This window comes from Nicotiana tabacum, chromosome 2 (genome assembly GCF_000715075.1).
Source record: "Nicotiana tabacum cultivar K326 chromosome 2, ASM71507v2, whole genome shotgun sequence".
Lineage (NCBI taxonomy): Eukaryota > Viridiplantae > Streptophyta > Magnoliopsida > Solanales > Solanaceae > Nicotiana > Nicotiana tabacum.
In genome coordinates, this window is record NC_134081.1 from 96,552,639 (window position 1) to 96,577,110 (window position 24,472).

Sequence of the window (24,472 nt, forward strand, 5' to 3'; positions counted from 1 at the left end):
CAACAACTCAAGGTGATAAAGCTCGGCCTAATATATGTTTCTGAATCAATTTCAGTTATAATTTAAATTAATTAAAATAGAAAAATGAGTCCAAACAATTAAAATATTACATGATAAAGTCATAAGTCTACCCAGACATAAACATGCTTTAGCTACGTACGGACTCTCGTCACCTCGTGCGCACGTAGCACCCACAACTAGTAGAACATAACAATTACATCACCTAGGGGTAGTTTCCCCCTCACAAGGTTAGACACGAGACTTACCTCGCTCCGAAGTTCCAATAATTGGCTCCAAAGCCTCTCTAACACCGCAATTCAAAGCCAAAACGATCCAAAACTAGTCAAACAATGTACAAACCAATCTAGGTATACCCAAAAACTCTTAATTAATCAATTTATAACAATTCTCATCTCTATTTGAAAAGTCAACAAAGTCAACCCTCGGGTCGGCATGCCTGGATTACGAAAAATTTTGAAGATAAACACTACCCTTAGCACCACGAACTCAAATATATAATTTATTCCTAATTTCATGTCTAATTTCGTGGTCAAAATCCAAAAATACCATTTCTAGGTTTTCTTCCAAAAATCGCACAATTTTCCACAATTTCTATGTTAAATCCTTATAGAATCCATGTAATTAACTTATAATATGTGGGAATTACTTACCTTGTAATAGATGATGAAAATCTTGCCTCTAAGAGCTCCAAAATATCGCCCAACCAAATAAAAATGTAAGTGGAATGGGCTAAACCCCGAAATAAAGTCTTAATAACAGCCTCAGATGTCGTATTTATGATACAGGGTTCGCATTTGCGAACAATCGCAAATGCAAAGAAATGTTCAAAATTGCAAACCAAGGCAAAATTTGCAAACTTCGCAAATGCGTAGAAATGTTCGCAATTGCGAACCAAGGCAAAATTCGCAGACTTTGCATGCGAAGAAAAATTCGCAATTACGAACCAAGGCAAAATTAGCATACTTTGCGAAGAAATGTTCACAATTGCAATACCTGAGCACCAGCAACTCCAGCAGTCAATTTTTTGTTTAAAATAATTCTGGAACATGTCTGAAACTCATCTGATCCCTCGGGACTCCAAACCAAATATCAGCAAAAGTCTAAAGACATCATACGAACTCGCTCGCGCGATCGAAACGTCGAAATAACATCTAGAATAACAGATCGGATATCAAAATACATGAATTAAATCATGAAACTCAAGAACTTCTAGAAACACTTACGCGCGTCCGATTCCTATCAAATTAACTAGGAATTACGCCAAATTTTGTGTACAAGTCAGAAATGGCATAACGGACCTATTCCCACTTCCGGATTCAATATCCAACCCTGATAACACCAAAGTCTACTCCAAACCAAGCTTAAAGAACTTGAAAAACCTTCATTGCGCCAACACAAGAAGTGCAGAGTGTAGTAAGAGTACAACCGACCCCATGTACTCGTAAGTTTCGAGCCTAACCTCGACGAAGTAGTGACGAGGCTATGACAAGACACCCACATAATAACCCTATGCATATAACAGTATATGTACAAGAAAATAACAATAACAACTAAACATGTATTATTGGGAGGGGGGACATGCTAAAGGGGATGCAAGATATGAGAAATACAGCGGAAATGATAACCAGAACAGTCAATATTAACCAGTGAAAACAATTAAACACAATAAAGAAAATTGCACGGAATCACCCTTCGTGCTTTTACTCTCAACCTTACAATGTAAATCAATAGATACGGCACGGCATCACCCTTCATGCATTCACTCTCATAACATGGCACGGCATCACTCTTCGTGCATTACACTCACAATATGTCACGGCATCATCCTTCGTGCATTACACTCACAATATGGCACGGCATCACCCTTCGTGCATTACACTCACAATATGGTACGACATCACCCTTCGTGCATTACACTCTCCCTTACCACATAACAATGAACAAGTAATGGTAGGGAGTTATAATCAACGAGAACAAGCCTTACTTCAACAATGGTTCCATAATGCCAATCTCAACTTTGGAATCAATACTCAATTATCACAAAAGGTCGTAAAAACGGTAAGAACGATCAATTTAGTAAGTAACTAGTTTAAGTATGGATAATAGGATCAAAGTAAGCAATAAACTACAAGGAACAAGTCTCACCCGCATGCTTCAACCCGACAACAATGCATAAGTACTCGTTACCTCACATATACGTTGTACCCAACATCTAAACATGTAGAAAATAGACGAACAAGTCGTAATCCCTCAAGTCAAGGTTAACCACGACACTTACCTCGCTCCAAAGGTCCACTCAAAGCTCAATCACAGTTTTGCCTTTCAAACAAGCCTCCGAACAAATAGAATCTAGCAAATTACCAACCAAACGATTCAAATTAAGCCTTAGGAACTACCCACGATTGCAAAGGATTCAATTTATGTCATTATTGAAAAAGTCAACAAAAGTCAACCCTCGGACCCCCTTGGTCCAATCCCAAAATTCTGACCAAAACCTGATTACCCATTCACCGCCGAGCCTGGTTATGTAATTTGTTTTGCAATCTGGCTTCAATTTGAGGTCTAAATCCCCATTTTGCAAAAATCCCTAATTCTACCCAAGCCCCCAATTTCCACAATGAAAACACTAGATTTTAGGTTGAAATCTTAGGAAATGTAGTGAATGATTGAAAGAAAATGGATTAGAATCACTTACTAATAATTTGGGGAAAAAGAGTTCTTTGAAAAATCGCCTCTAGGGTTTTCTTGTTTTGAAAATTTGAAGAATGAACAACGATACTCCCATTTTGATCAGTTGCAGATGTCGCATTTGCGAGCCCCGCAAATGCGAAGAAACAGTCACAAAAGTGAAGTCCTCCCATCTCTGCTTTCATTGCATTTGTGATGACTTGTTTGCAAATGCAACATTGATCTTCCGCATTTGCGACCAAATTGATAGCAAATGCGACCAAGCCTGCCCCAACCCCACTTCGCAAATGCGAAGTATTGTTCGCAAATGCGAACTTTGGCCTACCTGCAATTGCGAACTCTTGATCGCAAATGCGAACTTATGTTGACCCAAGTACTCTTCGCAAATGCGAGCCTGTCAGGATTGGGGAATGTTCGCAAATGCGAACACTGATCTCGCAATTGCGAGATCAGACATCAGTTACCAGAAATTGCAGAACCGGCTGAGTTTTCTAAGTCCAAACCACACTGTAGCCTATCCGAAACTCACCCGAGCCCTCGGGGCTCCAAACCAAACATACACACAAGTCTAACAACATCGTACGAACTTGCTCGTGCGATCAAATTGCCAAAATAATACCTAGAACTAAGAATTTAGCATCAAATCAAAAGAAATTTTCAAGAAAACTCATGAACTTCTAATTTCACAATCGGACGTCCGAATCACGTCAAAGCAACTCCGTTTCTCACCAAATTTGATAGACAAGTCATAAATATAGTATTGGACCTATACCGGGTTTCGGAACCAAAATATGGACCCGGTATCAATAAAATCAAACATTGGTCAAACTTTCAAAGTCATTAAGCTTTCAAACTTTCAAATTTTAACAAAGTCCGATAAATCAGGCTAGGGACTTCCGAATTCGATTCCGGGCATGCACCCAAGTCCCAAATCATGATACGGACCCACCGGGACCGTTAAAATACGAATCCAGGTCCGTTTGCTTAAAATATTGATCGAAGTCAACTCAAATAGATTTTAAAGCAAAAAACTTATATTTTCTCAGTTTTTAACATAAAAGCTTTCCGGAAAAATACCTGGACTACGCACGCAAATCGAGGAAGGATAAAATAAGGTATTTAAGGCTTCAAAGCACAGAATTAGGTTCTAAAACAGAAGATGACCAATCGGGTCATCACATTCTCCACCTTTAAAATAACTGTTAGTCCTCGAACGGACATTGAAAAGTACCTAGGCTGGTGCAAAAGGTGGGGATATCTACTCTGCATGTCCAACTCGGACTCCTAAGTAGCTGCCTCGATGGGCTGACCTATCCATTGCACTCGGACTGAAGGATAACTCTTCGACCTTAACTGACGAACCTGTCGGGCTAGAATAGCAATCGACTCCTCCTCGTAAGTCAAATCCATGTCCAACTGGACAGAGCTGAAATCCAGCACATTGGACGGATCGCCGTGATATTTCTGGAACATGGATACATGGAACACCAGATGAACTGCTGATAAACCCGGTGGGAACGCAAGCCTGTAAGCCACCTCTCCCACTCTCTCAAGAATCTCAAAAGGCCCGATATACCTAGGGCTCAACTTGCCCTTCTTTCCGAACCTCATCACACCCTTCATGGGTGATACTCAAAGCAACAGTCTCTCTCCGACCATGAATACAATATCACAAATTCTACGGTTAACATAACTCTTCTGCCTGGACTGAGCTATGCGAAGTCGATCCTGAATAATCTTGGCCTTATCCAAGGCATCCTGTACCAAATCTTTACCCAACAACCGAGCCTTCCCCCGCTCAAACCATCCAACTGGCGATCGGCACCGCCTACCGTATAATGCCTCATAGGGAGCCATCTGAATGCTCGAATGGTAGCTGTTGTTGTAGGCAAACTCCGCAAGCGGCAAGAACTGATCCCAAAAACCTCCAAAGTCTATTACACAAGCGCGGATTATATCCTCCAATATCTGAATAGTGTGCTCGGACTGTCCGTCCGTCTGAGGATGAAATGTTATGCTCAACTCAAGCTTCGTGCCCAACTCATATTGTACTGCCCTCTAGAAGTACAAGGTGAATTGTGTACCTCGATAAAAAATGATAGACACGGGCACACCGTGAAGACGGACGATCTCGTGGATATAAATCTCTGCCAACCGCTCTGAAGAATAGGTAATTGCCACAGGAATGAAATGTGCTGACTTGGTCAGCCTGTCCAAAATGACTCAAACTTCATCAAACTTCTTCTAAGTTTGTGGGAGTCTAACAACGAAATCCATAGTGATACGCTCCCACTTCCACTCAGGAATCTCTAACTCCTGAAGCAAACCACACGACCTCTGATGCTCATACTTTACCTGCTGACAATTTAGACACTAAGATACATGTGCAACTACATCCTTCTTCATCCTCTTCCACCAATAATGTTGTTGCAAGTCCTGATACATCTTGGTAGCTCCCGGATGAATAGAATACTGGGAACTGTGAGCCTCCTCAAGAATCAACTCATGAAGTCCATCCACATTAGGCACATAAATATGACCCTGCATCCTCAGGACTCCATCATCTCCAACAGTAACCTGCTTGGCACCATCGTGCCGCATTGTGTCCCTAAGGACAAGTAAATGAGGATCATCATACTGCCTCTCCCTGATGGGCTCAAACAATGAAGATCGAACGCCTGTACAAGCTAGAACACGACTGGGCTCAGAAACATCCAACCTTACGAACTAATTGGCCAAAGCCTGAACATCTAATTCAAGCGATCTCTCACCGAATGGAATGTACGCAAGGCTGCCCATACTCACTGACTTTCTACTCAAGGCATCGACCACCATATTGGCCTTCCCGGGATGATACAAGATGATGATATCATAGTCTTTCAATAGCTCCAACCACCTTCTCTGCCTCAAATTGAGCTCCTTCTATTTGAACAAGTACTGCAAGCTCTGATGATCCGTGAAAACCTCACACGACATGGCGTAAAGATAGTGCCTCCAGATATTCAGCGCGTGAACAATGGCTGCCAACTCTAAGTCATGGAGGGTAATTCTTCTCATGAACCTTCAACTGCCGCGAATATGCAATCATCCTGCCATCCTGCATCAATACTATACCGAGCCCAACACGGGATGCATCACAATATACCGTATAAGATCCTGAACCCATGGGAAACACCAACACTGGCGTCGTAGTCAAGGCAGTCTTGAGCTTCTGAAAGCTCACCTCACACTCGTCTGACCATCTAAACGGGGCACTCTTATGGGTCAACCTGGTCAATGGGGCTGCTATAGATGAAAACCTATCCACAAACCGACGGTAATAACCCGACAATCCCAAGAAACTCCGGATCTCCGTGGATGAAGTGGGCCTAGGCCAGTTCTAAACTGCCTCAATCTTCTTAGGATCCACTTGAATGCCCTCTACTGATACAACGTTCCCCAAGAAAGTGACTGAGTCCAACCAAAACTCGCATTTTGAAAACTTAGCATATAACTGGTCGTGTCTCAGAGTTTAAAATACAATCTGAAGATGCTGCTCATGCTTCTCTCAACTGCGGGATTAGATCAAGATATCATCAATAAACACAATCACAAAGGAATCCAGATAGGGCTTGAACACCCAGTTCATCAAATCCATAAATGTTGTTGGGGCATTTGTTAGCCCGAATGACATCACTAGAAACTCAAAATACCTATACCGAGTCCGAAAAGCTGTCTTAGGGACATCAGATGCCCTAATACTAAATTGATGGTAGCCAGACCTCAAATCGATCTTTGAAAACACCTTGGCACCCAGAAGCTGATCAAATAAATCATCAATCTTCGGTAATGGATACTTGTTCTTGATAGTGACTCTGTTCAATTGCCGTTAATCTATGTACATCCTTATCGATCCATTTTTCTTCTTCACAAACAGCACGGGCGCACCCCAGGGTGAGACACTAGGTCTAATGAAACCCTTATCAAGCAAATCTTGCAACTGCTCCTTCAACTCTTTCAACTCTGGCGGGGCCATACGATATGGTAGAATAGAAATGGGCTGAGTGCCTGGAGCCAAATCAATACAGAAGTCAATATCCCTATCGGGTGGCATCCCCGGCATATCTGCAAGAAATACTTCTTAAAATTCACGGATAACTGGTACTGAATCCATGGAAGGAACCTCTGCACTAGAATCGCGGACATAAGCCAAATAAGCTAGACACCCCTTCTCGACCATATGTCGAGCCTTCATGTAAGAGATAACCCTACTGGTAGAATGGCCAGGAGTCCCTCTCCACTCTAATCGAGGCAACCCCAGCAAGTCTAAGGTCACCGTCTTGGCATGACAATCCAATATAGCATGATAAGGTGACAGTCAATCCATACCCAAGATAACATCAAGTAGAAGATCTACACTAGTCTCAAGACTCCCAATGGTAACCACACACGAATGATAAACACGATCTACAATAATAGAATCTCCCACAGGTGTGGACACATACACAAGAGCACTCAAAGAGTCACGAGGCACAACCAAATATGAAGTAAAATAGGATGACATGTAGGAATAAGTAGAACTTGGATCAAATAGAAATGAAGCATCTCTTTTGCAAACTGAAACAGTACATGTGATAACATAGTCAGATGACTCAGCCTCAAGCCTGGCTAGAAAAGTATAGAATCGGGGTTGGGCCCCACCACTCTGAACTACGTCTCAAGGACGGGCCCTAACTAGTTGGCCTCCACCTCTAGCGGCCTGACCTCCACCTTTAATGGCCTAACCCTCACCTCTAGCTGCCTGACCCCTACCTCTAGCTGGTTGAGTGGGCGGTGAAGCACCCGGTGTCAGGACAATAGCACGAGAACCCTGATATTGTGAGCTTACCGATGCCCGAGGGAAAAATATAGCAATGTGCCTCGGATTACCACAAGTATAATAGGACCTCAGCTGTTGTGACTGCTAACCCTAAAACTGACCATGTCGACCTGAGTAACCACCCTAAAAACTCTGGAGTGGAGGTGCACTAATAGGAGCTGGTGGCGCACTGTATGCTAGCTTGTCGGAATAAGGCATATGAGGGCCATGACCACCTGAAGCACCTTGGGATGCCTGGAGTGCTGAATGAAATGACCTGGGAGGATGGCCTCTACCAAAAGTACCCCTACCTCCAGAAGAGGCACCGCTAAACCTACGGGAATGACGAGGCCTCTTGTCAGACCCCTGACCTCCCCCTAGTGCAAGAACCATCTCGACTCGCCTGGTGACATTGGCAGCCGCCTGAAAAGAAATCTCGCTCCCAGTCTCCTTAGCCATCTACAACTTGATAGGCTGAACAAGTCCCTCAATAAACCTCCTCACCCTTTCTCTCTCGATAGGAAGCATAAGAATAGCATGACGGGACAGATCTACAAAACGGGTCTCATACTAAGTGACAGACAAACTGCCCTACTAGAGACGGTCGAACTGTCTGTGATAATCCTCTCTCAGTGTGACAGGAAGGAACTTCTCAAGAAATATCTGAGAGAACTGGTCACAAGTAAGAGAAGGCAACCCAACTGGTCTGGTCAACATATAATCTCTCCACCACCTCCTGGCGGATCCTGTCATCTGAAACACAGCAAAATCGACCCCATTGGTCTCAACTATCCCCATGTTCCGCAGAAACTCATGGCAGCGGTCAGGATAATCCTGTGGGTTCTTAGAAGGTGAACCACTGAAGTGAACTGGAAAGATCTTGGGGAACTTGTCCAATCTCAATAAGCCCTCAGAAGACATGGCGGGCCTATTGTCGGCCTGTGCCGCAACAACTAGCTGAACTACCCCAACTGACGGGGCTACCGGAGCCTGATACTAGGGATCCATCTGCTCCGGAGCGGGAGTAGTGGGATTTTGTGCTCCTCCCCTTGCCTGAGAGACGGTTGGTGCCATGGGAAATGTATCGGCATGGGCCACACTCTCCATAAGTCCTACCAAACGGACCAGAGCGTCCTGAAGTACTGGGGTGGCGATGAACCCCTCCAGGACCTGAGCTGGTCTGACAGGAACAATCTAGGCTGGAACCTCCTCGTCAAACTCTACCTGAGGCTCTACTACTGGTGCCGCTGCTCGAGCTCTGGGCTGAGCTCTGCCCCTGCCTCGGCCTCTAGCATGGCCTCGACCTCTACCCCTCGTAGGAGCTACCACTGGGGGGGCTCTGCCTGCTGCTCAGCTGAAGATGCGGTACGTGTTCTCGCCATCTGTGAGAGATCAAGAGTAGAAGAGTTCAATTAGCAATGAGAGAACAAAATCGCACGACAGAGAAGAATAGAAGTGAAATTTGTTCCTAAACTTCATAGCCTTTGGAAGATAAGTACAGACATCTCTGTACCGATCCTGTAGACTATACTAATGCTGCTAGTGAATTGTGAGACCTAGACAACCTAGTACTCTGATACCATCTTTTCACGATCCAGAATTCCCACCTTCGGGACCGTGATGGCGCCTAACATTTTACTTGCTAGGCAAGACACCGTTAGAGAACCATTAAGTCAATTATTATTCAATTCAATAGATAAAGTCAGTTAAACCAAAATGAAATAAAACCGAGTGCAAAATAACATAAATGCCCATAATATCTACTACAAATCGTATCTGGAGGCACAACTCACGAGCTCCTAAAATTTTCTACAAACGGAGTTTGAAAGAAATACAATTGTTCTGAATGAAAAGAAACAGCAAATAGAAAGATAGAAGTTGACTCTGAGGTCTGCGGAGGCCAGCAAATCTACCTCAAGTCTCCCGTAAGGAAGTCCAAGCTGTTACGCCTCACGAACAGCTAGGGTCGATACCAAAATTTGCACAAGAAGTGCAGAGTATAGTATGAGTACAACCGACCCCATGTACTCGTAAGTGTCAGGCCTAACCTCGACGAAGTAGTGACGAGGCTATAACAAGATACCCACATAATAACCCTGTGCAGATAACAATATATGTACAAGAAAATAACAATAACAGCTAAACATGTATTATTGGGAGGGGGACATGCTAAAGGGGATGCAAGATACGAGAAATACAACGGAAATGATAACTGGAACAGCCAATATGCCTTTAACCAGTGAAAACATTAAACACAATAAAGAAAATTGCACGAAATCACTCTTCGGGCTTTTACTCTCAACCTCACAATGTAATCAATAGATACGGCACGGCATCACCCTTCATGCATTAACTCTCATAACATGGAACAGCATCACCCTTTGTGCATTAACGCTTACAATATGGCACGGCATCACCCTTCATGCATTAACGCTCATAATATGGCAGGGCATCACCCTTCGTGCATTACACTCACAATATGGCACGGCATCACCCTTTGTGCATTACACTCACAATATGGCACAGCATTAGCCTTCGTGCATTACACTCACAATATGGCATGACATCACCCTACGTGCATTACACTCTCCCTTACCACATAACAATGAACAAGTAATAGTAGGGAGATATAATCAACAAGAACAAGCCTTACTTCAATAATGGTTCCACAATATCAATCTCAACTTTGGAATCAATACTCAATTATCACAAAAGGCCGTAAACACGGTAAGAATGATCAATTTAGTAAGTAACTAGTCTAAGCATAGGTAACAGAATCAAAGTAAGCAATAAACTACAAGAAACAAGTCCCACCCGCATTCTTTACCCGATAATAACGCATAAGTACTCGTCACCTCACATATACGTTGTACCCAACATCTAAACATGTAGAAAATAGACGAACAAGTCCTAATCCCTCAAGTCAAGGTTAACCACGACACTTACTTCGCTCTGAAGGTCCACTCAAAGCTCAATCACAGTTTGACCTTTCAAACAAGCCTCTGAACCAATAGAATCTAGCAAATTACCAACCGAACGATTCAAATTAAGCCTTAAGAACTACCCATGATTGCAAAGGATTCAATTTAGGTCATTATTGAAAAAGTCAATCCCCGGTCTCGCTTGGTCCAATCCCGAAATTCGGACCAAAACTCGATTACTCATTCACCCTCGAGCCCAGTTATGTAATTTATTTTGAAATCCGACCTCAATTTGAGGTCTAAATTCCTATTTTGCAAAAATCCCTAATTCTACCTAAACCCTCAATTTCCACCATGAAAACACTAGATTTTAGGTTGAAATATTAGAAAATGTAGTGAAAGATTGAAAGAAAATAGATTAGAATAACTTACCAATGATTTGGGGAAGAAGAGTTCTTTGAAAAATCGCCTCTGGGGTTTTCTTGTTTTGAAAATTTGAAGAATGAATAAAAAATCCCGTCTAAGTCCTCCCATCTCTGCTTTCATCACATTTGCGATGACTTGTTTGCAAATGCAACATTGATCTTCCGCATTTGCGACAAAATTGATCGCAGATGCGACCAAGCCTGCCCCAGCCCTATTTCGCAAATGCGAACTCTGGCCGCCATGCAATTGCGATTTCTTGATCGCAAATGCGAACTTTCAAAAATGCAAAGAATTTGCTCGCAAATGTGAGCCTGTCAGGATTGGGGAATGTACGCAAATGCGAACACTGATCTCGCAATTGCGAGATCAGACACTAGTTACCAGAAATTGCAGAACCAGTTGAGTTTTCTAAGTCCAAACCACTACGTAGCCTATCTGAAACTCACCTGAGCCCTCAGGGCTCCAAACCAAACATGTACACAAGTCTAAAAATATCATACGAACTTGCTCGCGCGATCAAATCTCCAAAATAACACCTAGAACTATAAATTTAGCATCAAATCAAAGAAAATTTTCAAGAAAACTCATGTCAAAGCAACTTCGTTTCTCACCAAATTTGGCAGACAAGTCATAAATATAGTATTGGACCTATACCGGGTTACGGAACTAAAATACGGACCCGATATCAATAAAGTCAAACATTGGTCAAACTTTCAAACTCATTTAGCTTTCAAACTTTCAAATTTCAACAAAGTCCGATAACTCGGGCTAGGGACTTTCGAATTTGATTCCGGGCATACGCCCAAGTCCCAAATCACGATACGGACCTACCGGGACCGTCAAAACACGAAGTCGGGTCTGTTTGCTCAAAACGTTGACCAAAGTCAACTCAAATGGATTTTAAGGCAAAATTTTCATATTTTCTCAATTTTTAACATAAAAGCTTTCCGAAAAAATACCGGATTATGCACGTAAATCGAGAAAGGCCAAAATGAGTTATTTAAGGCTTCAAAGCACAAAATTAGGTTCTAAAATATAATATGACCTATTGGGTCATCACAGTGTTGAGTTCCAAAAATAAAATCACCTTTTTGTTCCTCCAAGTCCCAAAGTTTATGAAGAAGAAGTAAAAACTTCTATGCAAATTTTTTTGTTACTGATGATGATACTCTGATGTAATATGTGAATGGGACTGGGTTTGTTCTTGATGAGGAGAATCTTGGTTCGATTCATGGTGTTTGGATTGATGGTTCCGCTTGCCCAGAGAAGTAGAGAACTAATGGTTGTAGGACCTGAGAGAGCAGATGATCATTGATCAAAAGACTGTGAATGAACGAATGGACAAGCTCATCATGGCCTTAGTCTCTTACTTTTCTTCCTGCCCAGTGATCCATGTCTTTCGCTCCTTCCAAATTCCCTTGAATTCCTATCTTATTATGGTCCCTATGTTTGATGATATTTGTACTTTAATTATTAAAATTGTCATATTTTGTATTATTGAAACTATTGTGCTTTTGTGATAATTACTATATTATGGGTAATCACTCTATTTTGTACAATGACATTCACTTGTTGTTCTTGTTATTGTTTATGTTGTGTTGCCCAAGTGACATGAGTTAATACTATTGAACTTATTTTTGTTTGTGCTTCTTCTGTTATTCTTTTCAATGATACCAAAAGGGGGAAGTTACATATGTGTCAACAGGGGGAGGAACATAATCGAATTGATATGTTGTGTTGTGCATGAAAGATAGCTTTGCTTCGCAGGAGGAACATTATTGATAACATGTTGATTATAGGTCTGATCCGCAGGGGAACATGTGAGGAATCTGGTTCTCATGAGGGACATCAAATTTGGGTTTGTCATCATCAAAAGATGGGAAATTGCTCTATGTTACGTTATTTCATGTTTTGATGATTTGCCAAACGTTCTCAAGAAATCGGTAGGGACCAGATGTGATCAGTACATGTAACGAATCTGATTCTCAGGGGGAATATCTATTCCGGGTTTGTCATCATCAAAAAGGGGGGAAATTGATAAGTTATGCTATTTTGTGTTTTAATGATTTGCCAAACAGTCTCGAGGAACCAGTTGTGATCAGTTCCTTTAGTCTGCTTCTCAGAGGGAATATGGTTGATTCGTAGGGGGAACAATGTGGAGATCTGGTTCTCAGGGGGAATATCAATTCTAAGTTTGTCATCATCCAAAAGGGAAAAATTGATAATTTATACGTCTTTTGTTTTGATAATTTGACAAATTTCATGAGAGAACCAGATAAAGGAACCTGATACAATTAGTTCCCTTGCGTTCAGAGTAACTAGTCAAATGTCTGGTTTAATTCTCATTGAAATCAGATAAGGGAACAGCAGACGGAACATATAGGGATCAGTTCCCCTGGTCGTCACGCAGTCAATTCTACAGCTGTAAAAGTTGTTGCACTATACCGTCTGGCTGGTTGCTGCAATGTACCATCTAGCAGTAATACAACAACACAGTTGTAGCTTGTTAAGGCCAAACTAAATGACACTTTATTGCATCATACTTGATGACATCACACACACATATTATCAACATGAGGCAAGGGATTTTATTTTCTCAACACTTGAAAATCCAAAAGACTATATTCTCTCAAGTGCTAGCCACCACCTCTCTCAAGAACAAAATTATTGCAACCTCAAGGACCAGATCCAAACATTAACGATATCTTATTTCACGATCCAAAATCCGCTAAAGGTCGTGATGGCGCCTAACACCGCCATCAGGCAAGCCAACAGTAATCTATCAACTTATTTACTCATTTTTAGTGTTTTGAAATCCTGGTTTTTCATTAATTGAACAACATCGAATAGAATTTACCGAGTAAATGAAAGTATTCACATAATTATAACAACAAAAAACCTATAGATAGGGGTGTTCATAAAAACCCAAAAAACCGAACCAAACCGAAAACCGAACCAAACCGACCAAAACAAACCGATACTTTTTAGGTTTAGTTTGGTTTTGATTTTGAATTTTAAAATTGATCAAATTTGGTTTGATTTTGGTTTTAATCAAAAAATAACCGAACCAAACCTACTATAGAAGTAGCTATTTAAATTTATTATTACACCTATATATATATATATATATATATATATATATATATATATTTTTATATAAAGTTTTTAAAATGTTATGGTACATATTAGTCAATTATATTTTAAGTCTAGTTCTTTGCTATTACAATAATCTAATTCTTTGCCTTTACATTCTAGTTTGATTGGTAGTTTGCTTTTGCTAAGTACAAGAATTATTTCGTGTTAAATTTAATTGATTTTTAATTGAGTACTTAAATTATGCATCACTATTTGATTCAATTATCATCAATATATCATGGTAAATGATAGATTTCTCAAAGAGCAATTGGTTTGATAGTGTTACGTTGAAAATGTAGTCGTAGGAATATGTGTTTGGTAGTGTATGTCTCATATTTGAGAAAAAATTGATAAATAACCAAAAAAAACGAAAACCCAATAAACACCGACAAAAATCGAATCGCTAAAAAACCGACTTAATTGGTCTGCTTTGGTTCCAATATTTTAAGAACCAACTTACATGGTTTGGTTTCTTTTTAGGAAAAAATAGATCCAAATCGAACCATGAACACCCCTACCTGTAGAAACCCCCAAAACTCATTATCACAAGTACATGAGCATTTTCTAAGGGATATAACAATAATACAGCATCTGTTCCGAATGTAATAAGACAGAATAAAATAAATAATACAATGGAGACTCGATGGACTGCGATGCGTAGCCTGGAATGCAGCTCACATGAAGTCTCTCCAGCAGGTGCGCCTATGCGCCAATGTGGTCATCAATAAACCTGTCAGATCCTGCACATTTAGTGCAGAAGTGCAGCATGTGTACGCAAATCAACGCGTACCCAGTAAGTAACTAGCCTAACCCCGGAGAAGTAGTGACGAGGGGTCGACATCAACACTTACTAGAGGTCCAATCAATAATATAATAATCCATAACAGGTATGAAGTGCACAACAATAGTGAAATAAATCTGTAAATCTCAAAAGTTTCCAATTATTTCCTTTAAAGTTTAAATTTTCTCAATCTTGTATTCTATCTTAGTATCTCCGGAAGTTTGTCAAGTGTCATCATCAAATAAACTCGGAGTACCGATAAAATGTTGGGCATTAGTAGAGAGGTTAACTCGTGAATATTCGGGCTACAAGCCATATAATGCACGATTCTGCCGAGGACGTTGAGCCCGATCTGGAGTAATGTGTACACTGTCAAGGGTCAAGAGGTACGAACCATAGATGTACCTATATTCTGCCGAGGCATTCGGCCCGCTCCATAAGAAAAGGAAGGAAATTACTAAATTACAAGACACGTGTTTACAAAACCATACGTGGGTACAAAATGGATATAATTTTTACCGTTTCTCAAATAACTTGCCCACAACTTAAAGTATTAAGGCTTGGCCTAGTATACATATAATTATTTCTAGATCAATTTCATTTATAACTTCGATTAAATAATCTCAGCAACATGAATTCAAATAATTCAAATATTACAGGATAAGATCCTAGGTCTACCTGGACATAAACATGCTATAGCTACGTACGGACTCTCATCACCTCGTGCGTACATAGCACCCACAACTAGTTGCACATAATAATAAATATCACCTAGGGGTAATTTTCCCCTCACAAGGTTAGACAGGAGACTTACCTCACTCCGAAATTCCAAAAACAGGCTCCAAGGCCTCTCTAACACCTCAACCAAAGCCCGTCGATCCAAAACTATACAAACAATGTGCAAACCAATCAAAAGATACTCTAATACCTAAAATTAATCAATTTAAACAATTCCCAACTCCGCTCGAAAAGTCTATAAAAATCGACCCTCGGGCCCACGTGCCCGGATTCCGAAGATTTTTGAAGATAATCATTAACCATAACCCTACGAACTCAAATATATAATTTATTCTCAATTTCATGTCCATTGTCATGGTCAAAATCTAAAAATACCAAATTTTAGGTTTTCTACCAAAAATCCCAATTTTTTCCATAAATTTCCATGTTAAATCCTTGTAGAATCCATGTAATTGACTTGCAATAGGTGGGAATCACGTACCTTGTGTTGCTTGATGAAAATATCCCCCTTGAAGCTCCCCAAAATCGCCCCAACCAAGTGAGAAAAATGGGAAAAATACGCAAAACCCCACTTTAAAACAATCTGCCCAGCCGACTTTCCGCACCTGCGGAAACCCCATCGCAGGTGCGGTCCCCTTCAAGCCAGGCAAAATTCGCTTCTACGGACCATTTTACGCTTCTGCGCGACTGTTTCTACGGTCCACCACACGCTTCTGCGCTCTCGCATGTATGGATGCCCCTCCGCTTCTGCGACCCAGCTTGCTCTCTCGTTTTTCGCTTCTGCGGAGTGCCCTTCGCATCTGCGGGCTCGCATTTGCGGCCACCCAGCTTAGTCCAAAGGTCGCTTCTGCAGCCACAATGCCTCTTCTGCGGCTCTGCACTTGCGGCCAAAATCTCGCAGGTGCGGTTACACCAGATATGCTGCCACCAGCATTTTCATAAGGCCAAAATCAATCTGTTAACCATCCGGAATCCACCCGAGGCCCCCGGGACCTCGACCAAATATACCAACCAGTCCTAAAATATCATACGAACGTATTCGGTCCTCCAAATCACATCAAACAACAATTAAACCACGAATCGCACCCAAATTCATGCTTAATAAATTTTTAAAACTTCTAACTTCTATATTTTACGCTGAAACCTATCAAATCAAGTCCGATTGACCTCAAATTTTGCACACAAGTCCTAATTTACATTATAAACCTACTGCAAGTTCCGGAATGAATCCGACCCCGATATCAAAAAGTCCACCCCCGGTCAAACTTCCCAAAAATTATCCAAATTTTCAACTTCCGCCAATTGACGCTGAAATAGCCTACGGACCTCCAAATCAACATCCGGACACGCTCCTAAGACCAAAATCATCATATGAACCCGTTGGGACCTTCAAATCCCGATTCCGAGGTCGTTTACTCAAAAGTCGAACCTTAGTCAATTCTTCCAACTTAAAGCTTTCAAAATTAGAATTTTCTTTCCAAATCAATCCCGAACTTTCCGAAATTCAATTCCGACCACACGTACAAGTTATAATACCTGAAGTGAAGCTACTCAAGGCATCAAATCGCCGAATGACGCACTATAGCTCTAAACGACCGGTTGGTTCGTTATATCTTAAGTCCTTAAGTTTGTTGAGTCTTTGTTATTTGTTCTTCATTTGTAATCTTACACTACTTTCAAGAAGTGACTTTGTAGGATAAATTTATACCACTGTTTGGTTTAGTTTCTTGACTAGAGTTAGTCAAGGTTTGTTGCTTTGAATTGAGTTATTACAAAGTGGCTTGCAATATAGTTATTGCAAGTAGGTGGGGGATTAAGAGTTTAATTCCTAGGTTACAATAGGTTGTAATCTAAAGTTGCTCGGTTAGTAAAGTTGAAATCCTACGAGTGTAGGTCGTGATTTTTAATCTCGTGAGCTGGGAGTTTTCCACGTGAAATATTATTGTGTTATGTACTTACCGTTGTGTGTGTTCTTTGAAAACTGATAGAAAATCAGATTCTCTATATAGTTTGGTGGACTCTTAGTTTATATCAGGTTCCATCAAACAGGCGCTACCTGTTGATGATGCATCTAGAGTACAATAAAATTGGAAGCACTATCAAATTATAGACATATATAATAAGCTTGGATCATCAAATTGCTTTTAATTGATGAACTGAGAAAATAGTCGAATACTATAATGGAAATAGATAAAGAAAAAATGGAAAATACTTCTCTAGGTAACATGAATAAGCAACGGATCACACTTTCAGAGACAATCACATTATTTAAGTCCTTGTCAATAACCCTGTCCTCTGAATATTAACATTAAACTAAAAAATCCAAACAAATAAGCACCAAGAAAAAAAATGCCATATGCAACGAAGGACCATAAGCATAATCTAAATGAATTTCAACAAATGACAACATCCATTTCAAATTGTTTAAATGACTTACATAGTAACTTGTTACTTCTAACCCAAAGAGTTAAAGTATAAGCTGAAGAACTATTACATATTAGCCAGTTCCAAAACATATTTTTTGTTGTTTTAGAACAACATACGCTAAAGAAGGAAAGCTCGTAAATAAACTGTCATACTTAAGTAATTATACACTTAAAATCCAATTGTAAGTTCATCTCTTCCAATTGGAAAATCATAGCCAATCAGGTAGGGGAGAAGATATAGTAAAAAAAGAAGAAGAAAACATAGAAATCAAGACACAGTCACTTCCAAAGCAACATTTATTGATTGCAGTGAATCAGCTGCGTATTCTAAGACAAGTGATGATAAGCTAGAATTTCGTGTTTTAGTGCTAGTTTGCACTTTAATTACTGTATTTTACTTGTGTTTAAGCTTAAATGATGGTGATTTGCATTTATTACGTGTTTTATGCTTTGTAGGAGATGATTTCGAGTTAAGAAGATGTTCTGGAGCTAAAATCGAATAATTTGGAGCTTTGAAGTCTTAGTAAATGCCCAAGAAATTAAATCGGGATCGCGTCCTGGATTCGTGGACCGGCGTTGCATATGAAAGTTGGAAGAAAGAGCAAGGGCTAGAGTAAAAAAGTACTAGTGCGTCACATAAGGCGTGGCATTAAGCGTCGCATTAGTACAAAATTTCGTCAGAAGATTGAGAAGTTCAAAGACTTGGAGTTTTTGGGTCTGACAGAAAAATACGCTAATGAAACACATAATGCGTGGCATAATGCGTAGCATTAGTACAAAATTTTGTCAGACAAGCTAAGTTTAGAGAGTTTATAACCGAGCAAATTGCACTAATGCTACACAGTCTGTGTAACACTGTGCGACACATGAAAGTGTAAAAAGATTGTAGATTTTCCCACTTCGGCTCACATAGGGTAGTTTTATCCGGGTTCGTTCCTACTTGGTATAAATACACTGAAAACACGTTTTTGAATGGACTTTTAACCTTGAAAACTTTGGGAGAGCATTGGAGGCTACAAGACTCGGGATTTCATCATCTTTCTATCAATTCAATACAGAAGTTTGGATTGTAACGTTAGATTAATGCTTTCTTATTATTTAACTCTTTTTGTGATGGCTTCCTCCATAATTATGGAGTAGTTTACCTTAGGGTTTGACGTGATTTAGTGACTTGGTTATTGTTTATGGATTTGATTATTGTTTAATTGCTTGAATCTATTGGAAAAGTTTTAACTCTAGTTATGATTTCATTCATTATCTTGATTAATCGAAAGAGGAGCATAATATTGAATATTGTTGCAACGCATGCCTTAATTTATTTTGGTACTTCTTTAAAGTAATCGACAGAGCTTTGTGATCTACTCTGTAAATTAAGATTGAGAAATGTTCGAGAGAAGTTCCTCTTAGACCATTATTACCAATAGATTCTTGCAAGTTTCACTGCACTTCACATTAGTTTATTTTAAAGATTTAGATTTAATCGAGAGAGGAGTCTGAATTGGAAGCATAAGATAATAACCTATTGAATTCGTGAGAATCGATAGAACCTCAGGAGTGAAATATAATAGTATCATATCCAGAATAACAATCTTGTACCTATCATGTCAAAACTCTTATTTCTCACATTGATATGAACCCAACTCTACTACTCTCTAGTTCTTTGCAATCAGTTGTCAATTGCTTTACTTTAGTAGTTAATCGTAGTTTGTAATCAATCCAAATCAAGTTTTGATCATCCTGAATAGCAGTTAAACCAATAATTACTAGAGCATTGTTTAAATCAAATCCCTGTGGAGACGATAATTTAACTATACTATCTTTGGCTAGCGAGCATCAATTTCGTGTTGGTAATTAATAGTATTCAAAATAATTGTTGGTGCTAGTACGGGAATTACTTTTCTTCTCTTATTATTTTTTTATTTAATTAATTTTTATTTTTAGTTAACTTATCTTTAAGATTTCTTTTGTAGTACCTGACAAGTGTTAGGGAGAAAGCTTGAAGAAAATATTCCTAACGTTGAACTCTAATGGTGTGACGATGGATCACAATCAGCCTAAGAAAATGGTTGAAGAGTTAGCAGGTGAACATTATTACAAGTCTGCTATTTGTTTTAAATGTAGTGAAAATTATCTATGGGTTGATTGTCAAGCAAGTAAGTATTCTTCCTATGGTTCGTCTTTTGAACAATCTCACTTTATTTAGAGTTCGTACAGGTATGAGGTTCCATATGGGCACAATCTTAACTCTGGTTGGGATGAATACCCTTATTGTGACTGGAATGAAAGTGAAGTGAGACAACTACCTCAAGAGCAGAATGGTAATTTAGAAGAGCTTATATATATTTTTGTGAATAGTATGGAAGAGAGAATTGCACAAGATGATAAAGCCATTAACAACCTAATAATGCAAGTGAGTCAAATAGTAAGTATACTTTCAGAAAGCTCATTGCATTGTTATGGTAAATATATGAAGGAGGCACCCTGTGAGAATGAGCCTACCCGAGAGGATGAACATTTACAGAGAGTTTTTTACTCTGCAAGAGGACACTAATTCAACTGAGATGATTGAAAATGAGGCTTTGGTTGATTGTGAAGCAATAAAAGAAGAGTTCAAAATCCCATCCACCTTTCAACATTTACAATCTTTAGTAGAAGAGAATGAGGAATAAATGGTCTTGGACATACCACAGGAATATTCACATGACCTTTCTTCTTTATTTTCTTATTCTAACATTGATCATGTGGATTTTATTTTTGGGGATTTACAGGAAGATGCATGGAATAATATTATAAAATAATGTAGGAACAAGTTGAGGATCATTATGAATGAACAATTCGACGCTCAAAAAGAGGCCAAGAAAGAAAGAAAAGAGTGCGTCTTGCATATATCCTCAGAGGATTTTAGCTTAATGAGCTTCATAAATAATCCCAAGGAGCGAAAATGAAGAATGAATTTAGAATTAGGGGTGGAGTTCATAAGTTCTCGGAAAAGAAAAAAATTCAAGGGAGTTTTCTTTACCTCTTGCTTTTTACTTGTGTGTCATGGGGACATGCCACAATTTAAAGTGTGGAGTGGAGGATATAAATATGTGTGTATATTTTGTTTGTGTGTGTTTTTAGTTATTATTTTAGATTTTTTAAAAAAAATTAGACTCTTCCCAATGATGGATTTTCTCGATTGTCTTCTTGAGGGATTAAGTCGAAACAAAAATAAATAAATAAATCAAAAAAATTGAAATCCAAAAAATATTTTTTTTTCTTAAGTAGTGTAATAATTGCCCTTTAGTTTTTCTTTGTGTCGCGGTTCTTTTTCAAGGGTTTATTTGAACCAGGAGTAATTAGTTTTTCTTTTATTAGGAATAGTGAAGTCTTATGCTATGTACTAAATGGAGATGAAGTTTCTTGACTTTGTTGTGCCTCGAGAGTGGTCAGTGTCTTAGTTGTGACGCCTAGGCTTAGTTCTTGACTTGTGTATAAGTGCCTTAAATTGGTTGATTGTGACTTTGCTTAACTGCTCTGACTAGAGAGTCGGCATAGATCCGATCCTAAGGGAGTTATGTGACAATGTGTGTGTGTGAGAGGTTTTTGTTGATATTCTGTGCATGTCAGTTGATGTCTAGAACTTGCCATATGTGTTTGTAAAGCGAAATAGTAGTCTTGTTCAGTCTAGAAAGTGATATAAGTATTTCTTTGTTGAGCCAATTATATGCTTTTACCCAACCAATTAATGGATATCTTAGTTAGCCTCGTTGAATCTGTATTCCTATTTCTTTGGCAACCACACTACAAGCTTGACCCCTTTATTTGAATTATCTATCTGTTTGAACCTTTTACCTCTCGTGAGCACTTCAAATTATTATGAGCTTGTTAAAAGCTAAGTAGAGGTATGATTTGATTTTTGAGTGAAACTATTGAAAAAGGAGAAAAGTGTAATGTTTGAAAAATTGTGAGAGTCACTTGTAGGGAATTGAAAAAAAAAGTGAATTTGCTTGAGAAGAAAAATATGAACTTTGAAATGAAAAAAAAAAGAGTTTGAGTATGTATTAGAAAAAAAAAATGATTCCTTGTTAGTAATAGTTCTCATCTTGGTTGTGCTTAAAACAATTTGGGAGCTTGATGCTATTATGTGTGAAGGTTAGGATGTGGTTCAACACAAGTGTGGGGTTTAAATTGTGAAATTATATGTATTAAAGTGCTCAGGGATATGTAGTCACTATATCCAAATCTATCATACCCGTCCCGCAGCCTATATTACAACCAATTAAAGTCCTACTTGATCTTTGACTGAATGAGCTAAATTATTAGATTATTACACTACAGGCAAATCTATGGTACGTCGTATGTGGCGCATGAATTTTATTTCTGAGAGTGAGTGAATTCTTTCTATCTTGATTTCGTTCCTATTTGTTCTTGAATTTTACTTTGTGGGGAACTACTCTCTATTATTTGTGTGAGGGCACATGATTTGCGAAGGTAAGGTAAAATATTTGACCTATGTGTTAGAGTAAGTGAGCAGGTTGTGAAAAATGCTTGGTGCTTTTGAGTCGAGTGTTGAGGCTAGGATGTTATGATACGGTGCTTAGTCTGTTTTAAATATTCTTGGCATGATGTGTTAGGGAAGTTGTCTGATAAGGTCGTCTCTATGTTAAGTGCAATTTGATCGCTCGAGGACGAGCAATAGTTTAAGTGTAGGGTGTTGATGGTAGTATAGAATTACGTGTTTTAGTCCTAGTTTGCACTCTAATTACTGTATTTTACTTGTATTTGAGTTTAAATGATGGTGATTTGCACTTATTACATATTTTATGCTTTGTAGGAGGATGATTCCGAGTTAAAAAGATATTTTGGAGCTAAAATCGAATAATTTGGAGGTTTGAATTCTGAGTAAAAGCCCAAGAAATTAAACGTGGATCACGTCTGGGGCTCGTGGACCAGCGTTGCATACGAAAGTTGGAAGAAAGAGCAAGGGCTAGAGCAAAAAAGTACTAGTGTGTCGCATAAGGCATGGCATTAAGCGTCGCATTAGTACAAAATTTCGTTAGAAGTTTGAGAAGTTCAAAGACTTGGAGTTTTTGGGTCTCATAGAAAAATATGTTAATGCTACGCATAGCGCGTGTCATAGTGCGTAACATTAGTACAAAATTTTGTCATACAAGCTAAGTTTAGAGAGTTTACAACCAAGTAAATTGCACTAATGCTACTCACCATGCGTAGCATTGTGCGACCAGTAGCGAAGGTAGAGTGTCGGGATCGGGTTCGGTCGAACCCTGTAACTTTGATTCGAACCCTGTGTTTGTCTTACAAAATCTATTAAATATGTATAAATAATTAATTTAGAACCCAGTAACTTTTAACGATTAGAATTCTGAACCCATAAGCTTGAAATCCTGACTCCGCCTCTGTGTGCGAGGCATGAAGTGTAAAATATTTGTAGGTTTTCCCACTTCGGCTCACAGAGAGTAGTTTCATCCGGGTTTGTTCCTACTTGGTATAAATATACTGGAAACACGTTTTTGAATGGACTTTTGACCTTGGAAGCTTTGGGAGAGCATTGGAGGCTACAAGACTCGGGATTTCATCATATTTCTATCAATTCAATACGGAAGTTTGGATTGTAACGTTAGATTGATGCTTTCTTATTCTTTAACTCTTTTTGTGATGACTTCCTCCATAATTATGGAGAGTATACCTTAGGGTTTGACGTGATTTAGTGACTTGATTATTGTTTATGGATTTGATTACTGTTTAATTGCTTGAATCTATTGGAAAAGCTTTAACTCTAGTTGTGATTTCATTCATTATCTTGATTAATCGAAAGAGGAGCATAATATTGAATATTGTTGCAACGCATGCCTTAATTTATTTTGGTACTTCTTTAAAGTAATCGAAAGAGCTTTGTGATCTACCTTGTAAATTAAGATTGAGAAATGTTCGAGAAAAGTTCCTCTTAGACCATTCTTACCAATAGATTCTTGCAAGTTTCACTACACTTCACATTAGTTTATTTTAAAGATTTAAATTTAATTGAGAGAGGAGTCTGAATCGGAAGCATAAGCTAATCACCTATTGAATTCGTGAGAATCGATAGAACCTCAAGAGTGAAATATAACAGTATCATATCCAGAATAACAATCTTGCACCTATCATGTCAAAACTCTTATTTCTCACATTAATAAGAACCCAACCCTGCTACTCTCTAGTTCTTTGCAATCAATTGTCAATTGCTTTATTTTAGTAGTTAATTGTAGTTCGTAATCAATCCAATCAAGTTTTGATCATCCTGAATAGCAGTTAAACCAAAAATTACTAGACATTATTTAAATCCAATCTCTGTGGAGACGATAATTTAACTATACTATCTTTGGCTAGCGAGCATTAATTTCGTATTGTGTTTTGCGCTCGTCAACAAGACGGGAATACATACAGGAAGAATAAATTAGACAAATCATTTTTTTCCCTATGAACTCAAAATATTCAAATAATTGAAAAGGGGAATCCA